Here is an 8,969-nt window from a genome sequence, read left to right on the forward strand (position 1 = left end):
AGTTTGAAGACAGAGAGAGAGGTGAAGACAGAAAGTTTAAGGGTGTTTTGAAGGGTGTACCAGTCAAAGGCTGCAGCGAACCGGAAGGCACTGCGTCCAAAGACAGTGCGGACAGTGGGGATGGAGAGGTTGATGAAAGCACTGGACCTTAGATTACGGGCAGGGTGGGAGAGGTGTAGAAGAGAAGAGAGGTAGAGAGGTGTTATGCCGAGAATGGATTTGTAGATGAGCAGAAACCAGTGATGGAGCCGTCTGGTGTGAAGGGAAGTCCAGTCTACCAGGTTGTAGAGGTCGCAGTGGTGAGTAGTGAATGGAGCCCCTGTAGCAAAGCGGATGGCAGAATGGTGGAGTGGGTCCAGTTTGCTGAGAGTGGAGTGAGATGCAATTCTGTAGATGGTGTCACCGTAATCAAAAATGGGCAGGATGGTCATTTTGACGAGTGTGTGTTTGGCTGCATGAGTGAAGGAGGCCTTATTGCGGTAAAGGAAGCTCAGACGAGCTTTGACTTTTGATTGTAGGTGCTTGATGTGGGTGGTGAATGAGAGGGATGAATCCAGCCAGAGGCCAAGGTATTTGTAACAAGAAACAAATTCGAGTTCAGAGCCGTCGGCACAGAGGATTTTTGGGACAGAGGTGGGAGCGTGTTTCCGGTCAAAGATAATGCATTTGGTTTTTTTGGTGTTGAGGAGAAGATGAAGGCTATGGAAATGCTGTTCTACAGAAGTGAGACTGTGTTGTAGTGTGGCCGCCACAGAGGGGAGAGAAGGGCCCTCTGAGTATATGATGGTGTCATCAGCATATAGGTGGATCTTGGAGTTGCCTGCATTCCTGGTTATATTGTTAATGTAGATGGAGAATAGTGTTGGGCCTAAAATAGAACCCTGTGGCACCCCTTTGGTGATGGTGAGAGGGGCTGATTTGATGTTATCCGATTTAACTTGCTGGACTCGGTGGATTAAGTAGCTGGCAAACCAATTGCAGGAGTGTGGTGAAAGACCGATGCTGGAAAGCCTCTGTAGGAGGATGGGATGGATGACGGAGTTTCTGATTCTGATCTGATGCTCAAATCAGAATGCAACACCCATCACTATGCAACACATCATGATGAATATAAATATTTCCATAATAAATGACCTTAGGGCATACAAAAACAATAATTAGCATGCAGGTTTAACTCTCCTGTATAGATTTATTTAAAAGTGAAGACAACCTGTCACATTACTTTGTAGTGAAGTGATATCTTTATACCATTAAGATTAAATCATAGCCTAATTGACATTGATCTAAATGGTCTCTGGGAATTGTAGGCTATGTTAAATGTTAGACATCAGCATAATAAAGTTCATCATGTTCATCTCTAAAAAAAGGGATCTTTTATTAGGCCTACATACACTTCATCAACGTTACATTCTTATTACTGAAATTACTCTGTATTGAAATTTAACCTACTTTACCTTTCTTTAGGCCTATCATATTTGTTATGCAAAGGGAGAAATACTAAACCTCCTTTATTTGGATAGAAAAGTATTGTTTTATCACTTAAAAGTAGACTTATCTCGTAAAATAACAAGAAAGATAAAGATGTGTGGGGAATGGGGATATATCTCGTTTCTTGTTTTGAAAATGTCCCTCGCCTTTGAAGTGTTTAGCCTACTCCTATTGATTTCATATTCTGCTTCTAATCGGTTGTAGTATGTGTAGCTCTTCTACGAATATGTTTCTAATAGGCCTTCAAAATAATACTAGAAAATGAACTGCATCCGCAATAAAGACGCTACTTCCGACGGCACATGCAAGTTGAGCCAACTCGGAGCTATCGGGTTACAGTCAGGCTTTTTGCTCACTCCCCCGTCTGCACTCGGCTACTCTCGAGCCGCAACTGGGCTCTAATGAGCCTAGTGTCTCTCTCTTTGCACCTCTCCACACCTTCGTGGCATCACATCGGCTTATAAAATCACCACAGCTACACATTATTAGATAGAAATAATGGCCGATAAGCCTTACCTTTTATAACTTATTCCTCCATTTCTTGCTGGCAAAAAAAACTTCCGACTGAATGAACAATTTGAATCGCGGCTTTTGTTTACATAAATTTGGCGCCGCTGCCGCCGTGTCATTGTGGACTGGTCCATGATGGGGGAGGGGGGCACTTTGCTTAAACCCAAGTCAAAATAATAATATTTTTTTTCATTAATAATCTTAACAATGGTTCATTTTGTACATATTTGTGTATCTTCCAGTATATGGCCGATATAAAATATGAAAACATTTTTTAGGGTCTGATCATTGTCCTGATCATTTGGTGCCCCCCTAATGGCTATATTTGGCTGGTGCCCCAGGGCACTCGCCCAATCCTGTATATGGATAATCCGGCCTTGGTTATATGACATAGTTTTTATCAGATTGGTTTTCCCATTTCTAAGGACGTAATTCTGAGATCACATCAAGACAATTACATCAAATAGAATAGCGTCTACTTGTGTTTTGCGATAGACATTTATAGAAAACTTTAGTTTTTTGTTTAATTTGAGTCATTTTGAAAACGCGAGTGAGACATTTCAGCCAATCAGGGGCGGATCTACCGGGGTGGCATGGGGTGGCAACTGCCACCCTAAAAAAAGCCTTGCCACCCCAGCTGCCACCCCAGTTGGCAGCGCCAAATTAAACATTTATTTCTGGCTGTTTCAAATGTCCGACTGCAAGTGAATGCAGCCAGGTAATATTGCCCCAACCCAATCCCCCCCGACCCACTCCCGAGACTCCTAACCGCTCCCAACGGCACTGATTTTGAATACAAGGAAGGCGCGCGAGAGACGGATCCAAACCTCTAGACCAGGGGTCTCCAACAGGTCGATCGCGAGCTACCGGTAGCTTGCGGGTGGGTTTTCAGTAGCTCACCTGATAGGTTGACCGACTTGTAAAAAAAAAAATATATATATATATATATATATATATTTTTTTTACAAGTTAAAAATCTGATGAAGGTAAATGCACCTCTTCCCATGGTCAAAACTTTGCGATTTGCGGTAAATAAATGTTCACGTGTCTCAAAGCGTTTCTCTATCAGCTGGTGTGTGTGCTGCAGTGCGGCTCTGCATGCGGCCATGCATAACTACGGCATGCACTGTCTTTGACCTTTGCATAAATGTATTTAATCATTTTAAGGGGAAAACACATTGTATTTAGTTATTTGTAAAACAGCCTGCTATAGTAGCCATACAAGATTTATTTTCTGAATTTCAATGCTGCTTTATTTTTACGTTTTAAATTGGGAAATACATGTTCCAAAACGACCAATAACCTCTGTATTTAAAAAGAAATCAAGCAAGTAGGCTAATAATAACCATTAATGACTTATAGGCTATCGCATCACAGTAGGCCTACAATCATATGAAAAAGTTTGGGAACCCCTCTCAGCCGGCATTAGGCTCGTTCGACCTAACTTTCAGCTCGTCTGGAAAGTAGACGAGAGTAGCCGAGTGCAGTCGGGGGAGTGACGAAAATGCCTGACTGAAGCCGGACAGCTCCGAGTCGGAAGTAGCGTCCTTGTTGCGGATGCAGTTCGTTTTCTAGTTTTATTTTGAAGGCCTATTAGAAACATATTCGCAGGAGAGTCACACATGCTACAACCGATTAGAAGCAGAACACAACACAAAGACGAGTAAACACTTTAAAAGCGAGGGGCATTTTCAAAACAAGAAACGAGATATAAGCTAATATCCCCATTCCCCACACATCTTTATCTTTCTTGTTACTTTACTAGAACACCTACTTTTAAGTGATAAAGAATAATTTACAAGAATAATTTACAAATCCAAATAAAGGAGGTTTAGTATTTCTCCCTTCACATAACGAATATGATCGGCCTAAATAAAGAAGGTCTAAGAAAAGATCCCTTATTATTATTGTAGAGATGGATATGATGAACTGTATTATGATGTGTAACAAACAAACTACTTGTTGTAGTTTTGGTCTGGCTTTGCGACACTACATGTAAAATACAATTCCCAGACCATTTAGATCACTTGAAATAAGCCTATGATTTAATCTTAATGGTATAAAAATCACTTCACCAAGATCTTATGTGACTCAAGTTTGTGTTCACTTTTAAATATATCTATACAGGAGAGTTACACATCCAAATTATTTCTATGTCAAGGGTTCAGAGGTTTAACTCTGATTAAGTACATTTCTGCTTAAATGCATATTGTGGCGGCCTAATGATTAAACATAAATTAAAATCAAAAAGAATGGATCGTAATTTAATTTTGAGCGGTGATGTCAGACTTTTGCCTAACCAATTGGGGAAACGCATCAAAGGCACGAGGTTTAAACTCCCAATTAGCGCTCAGCTCCGCCTGTCAGCAAGACGTTTCCCATCAGACATTTCGCTCCCGCAGCCCGTGGGGAGCAACTGCAGCGACTTGCTCCAGTGTCTGTGTCCGTCTTGATACCGCGGGACTTCAAAGTCTCAAGCAGCCGAGCCGCAGCCAGCCACGGGTGCAAGTCATGGACATATAAAGAAATGGACACCGGACTGAAACACGGCGCTCATTCATTCCTATGAATCTGCTCATTGGCGCAGGGAAGCCACAAGGAAGTGATATGCGGAAATTCATGCGGTCCATGGTTCATGGTGATAGGTCCATGAGCATGACGTAGCGGCATTATGGACCTATCAAGAAAGAGGGCGGCAAGCGTAGCAATGACGTAGCGGACTGGTAGCGGATGTAGAATCATTCTCGTTCTGTAGCATCCGTAGCATCTAGCATTGTAAGCTAAAGGTCTTAGCGAGCAAAGTTGTATTGCTTACCGACCATGGTCGTATAAGTCACTAACCCCCCGATGAACCGCTATATGTGATCTTTGAATTACACTCCGTTTTTGTAAAGTAAAACAGTGGTGAATAAGTTCTAAACTACGACTCTGTTCAGCTGCCCACGGCTGCCCCCTCCCTCCTCCTCCCTCGAAAACAAACTGAAAGCCGTTAAAAGCCGTTGGGCTAATAAGACGCTTGAGGTGGCGTTTTGGAATGAAAAAACTTCAGTTTTAATAGTATATGGTCTAATGATAAGTATGAGCCTAAGTTTGATATTCAGAAAAATTTTGCGGAGACACAATCTTGTTCGCCGCTTGTATTGTGTGGACGGGGAAATCTACCTCAGGACAGCATGAAAATAAGCTCCACCCCCCAGCCCCATTCACAGCATGCAGTACTAATGGTTTGGCCACTTGTCCATGCTGGCTGCTCGGAGAAGGCAGCATCCTGGGGGCCTGGTGCAAGTGGGACAAAAAGTCTAACCATAATGCAGTGCGCTCAGCAAGACGAGCGTCATAATTGCGCAGGTCTTAGCAAGACGGCGACAGGTCGAACGAGCCTATTATAATTGACTGCTTTCACAAAAAAAATATAAAAGTGGTATGTCTTTAATTTACCAGGAACAGCTAAGTACTGGGATGTTTTCCAAACAAAGATTTTTTGAAAAGCAGTTTTGGTGCAAATTGCACTGAATTGTTGAACGATGTACAGATACACAATCTGCATCGAGATGTTCTTGCAGGTCTTTGGAGGTGATCTGTGGGTTGTGTGCAACCATTCTCACAATCCTCCACCTATGCCGCTCCTGTTTTTTTCTTGGTCTGCCATGCCTGGGTTTAACTGCCACTGTGCCTGTGTCCTTCCATTTCCTGACAACGTTCCCTACAGTCGAAATTGACAATTGAAACCTTTGGGAAAGCTTCTTGTAGCCTTCCCCTAAACCATGACAATGAACAATCTTTGTTTTTCAGATCTTTTGGGAGCTGTTTTGATGATCCCATTCTGTCTCACTTCAGCAGAGAGTCAAAGAGAAGTGCAACTTGCATTTAGGCACCTAAAATACATTTTCTCATGATTAAACAGACATTTCTATGAGGTTCAAGGCTTAACAACATAATCCAACCAACTTTGTGTTTAAAGTCATCAGTTTTACATGCTGTTACAGGCATTAAAATCAACAAAACCACAAGGGTACCCACCTTTTTGCACAGCCAGTTTTTCACATTTTATTTTATTTCATACAACCAAATACTGCTTTTCAAAAAATCTTTGTTTGGAAAACATCCCAGTACTTAGCTGTTCCTGGTAAATTAAAGACATACCACTTTTATATTTTTTTTGTGAAAGCAGAGTCAATTATAATGCCGGCTGAGAGGGGTTCCCAAACTTTTTCATATGACTGTAATTGTCCACAATAATCTCACAACAGCCCCCTATCCAAAAAGGAACTTTGAAAAAGTACAACTGTAAGGTCATTTGTCTGTTTTATTCAAATAAGCAGTTGTTTATTTCTGTAGTGCGTATTGGCATCTTTGAGCAAAATACCCCCAAAATTTTCGGCGCGCCGCCTCCACACCTGGCCGGTGACCACCTTGACTAAGACATTTCCTGGGGAAACACTGTTGCGTCACAATAAGAAGTGTAATACAGACCCTGCATTCCAATAGTAGTTGCACTTCCCCTTGTTCATTTACCCTCAGCCCTTGGCATGACGTAACAGCATACGTTGCACTGAGGGAACTTGGAGCGCGGAGGGAGACTGGGCGGGGGAGGATCGGAGGATTTAAATGGAACCCACTTGCCCACTTGCCCTTGTAGTCGCAATGGACCGTCAGTTACATAGGTAAATCTGAATGCAAATAATACAGAATTAGAACATTCTGCTAAGGTAGCCTATGTTGCAAAAAGCCATTTCCATAGCATAACAAACATTGAATTTCGACACGGTAACTCAGATTATCAAGATATTGTTACTTACACATGTAAATAGTTTGCTCCGACATATTTTCTTATTTATACTTTCAACCAAAAACATTTGTTTTAAATAGTCCTCTAATTGGCAGCCATCGGTGTTATAGCAGCAATGTGTAAACTGCAATACATTCACTGGATTGTTCGTATGGAAATAGGATAGCCTAATTGAGGCGTTTTGGAATATATTTATATACAGTATATATATTTGTCCTGCGGGTGGCCGCGATGTCCCTAAAAGCATACAGTCTACCGGAAAATAAAAGGAGAAGAAGAAGAAGACGAACTGCAATGCACTGTGGGTGATATCCACCTCGGAGTGACCATCCACGTTGACTTGATCACTCAGCCCTCCGAGGGTCTATCTCACGAAGTTCACTTCAGTTTCCAGACTATTGGAACGACACTTAAGATGGCAGCGGGGATTCCCCCGAGGGCAAGTGCCTAGGGCAAGTGAACGAGGGCCTGTTGAACGGGTATTGGAACGTACCCAGACATTGATGTCAATTTTCATTGATATGTGGCCCACAAAAAGTGTAAAGTAATGTGTTCTTGGACCTTTGATGGGAAATTATTTATGATAAGCATTGGGTATTGCAATTTCACACGTGTACAAACAGAAGCTTAATTCATTTGATGTGTGCTATGTAAATAAATATAAGCGATTTGATACAAGTAGCTCTTGGCCACTTTAATTTTTTCAAAGTAGCTCTCAGTTGAAAAAAGGTTGGAGACCCCTGCTCTAGACTAACGAAGCAAGCAGCACAGGAGAGACTACACTCTCCAGGTAATACTGATAACTGTCTATATATGAAGAAATGACAATAATGAGAAAAGAGCAGGGCTAATGTAGTGGTAGTTTTCCTATAAAGTTATTATGCTGCTGTGTTGTGACAATGCCTAGAGAGGTTAATAATAACGTTAGGAACTCGTGAATGCTTCGGAAAAACTACAATAACGTTCACATGAGCGAAGATTGTGCACTAGGACTACTGTAGGCTACTGATCCACATTCCACAACTCATTACTTGTGTTACAGTTTAGTACAATATTTATTCATTTATATTTGGTTGCTCCACCTTAACCTTCAGTGCATCTTAGGCCCTTTTTGGTACATTTTGGTTTTTCATTTCACAACTGCTGAGGCTGTGTTCATGCAAATGGCTTCATATTTGGTCAAGGCTAATGTTTTCTGACCAATTTATGAATTTTATCCTCAATTCAATTAACACTATAATGCACTGTATATTAATTTTCCTCACACTCAGCCTCCTTGGCCAAATAAGCGCCTCATTGACTTCCATTCAAACGACATTTTTTGACCCTTCTGCCAATAGCTGATAGAAACCAGATTTTTTTTGTTTTGTTTTATTTCCTTGCACTAATGTCTTGAAAATTTAAATTTTTTGTGTTTTTTTTTTAATTGCATCGGTTTTCTCTCATATACCATTGGTTTTAATTACAGGCTGAGATTTAATATTGCTCTCCTCTGCTACTAGCCACTGCAGGCCACATTAATAAATTGTTTCAGCTAAAATGCTCTCTCTGTATTCTTAGTGATGGCATAGTATAGTATAGATGTGTTTTTCGACAAATAAGTGTGTGTGCGTGTCTGTGTGTGTATCCAAACACGGATACTCAAATTCACATAGAGAAAAACAGTTCAGTGTAAATCCATAAAAACTGCATGTGTTGATCCCATGGTCAATTGAGGTTAAATACATGAATTTGGTAATATTAGACATTCATCCTGTTCTTATACCTTGAAATTTTACATTTTTACTATTTTACAGCTGATGCGTGAATTTCATCCTTATAGGCCTGAAGAGCAAAGATACCCCTAGTGGAAACGAGGGAACTGTGATTAATTTTGTATTGTTATCAGTTGTAAAGGCTATAGGCAGGACTTAATTCATAAAACATCTGAAAAAATCATAAAAATATAAAATTTCAAGTTATAAGAGCAGGATGAATGTGTAATATTACCATATTCACAAACTTATCCTCAATTAACCATGGGATCGAAACATGCTGTTTTCATGGATTTACATTGAGCTGTATTTCTATCTGTTATTTGATACACACACAGGCACACATATTCACAAATACATATTTGTTGAAATACACATATACACTACTCTATGCTATTATGAAGAACCCAGACAGGGCATGTTATCTC

This window comes from Ammodytes marinus, assembly GCF_949987685.1.
Source record: "Ammodytes marinus genome assembly, chromosome: 5".
Classification (NCBI taxonomy): domain Eukaryota; kingdom Metazoa; phylum Chordata; class Actinopteri; order Uranoscopiformes; family Ammodytidae; genus Ammodytes; species Ammodytes marinus.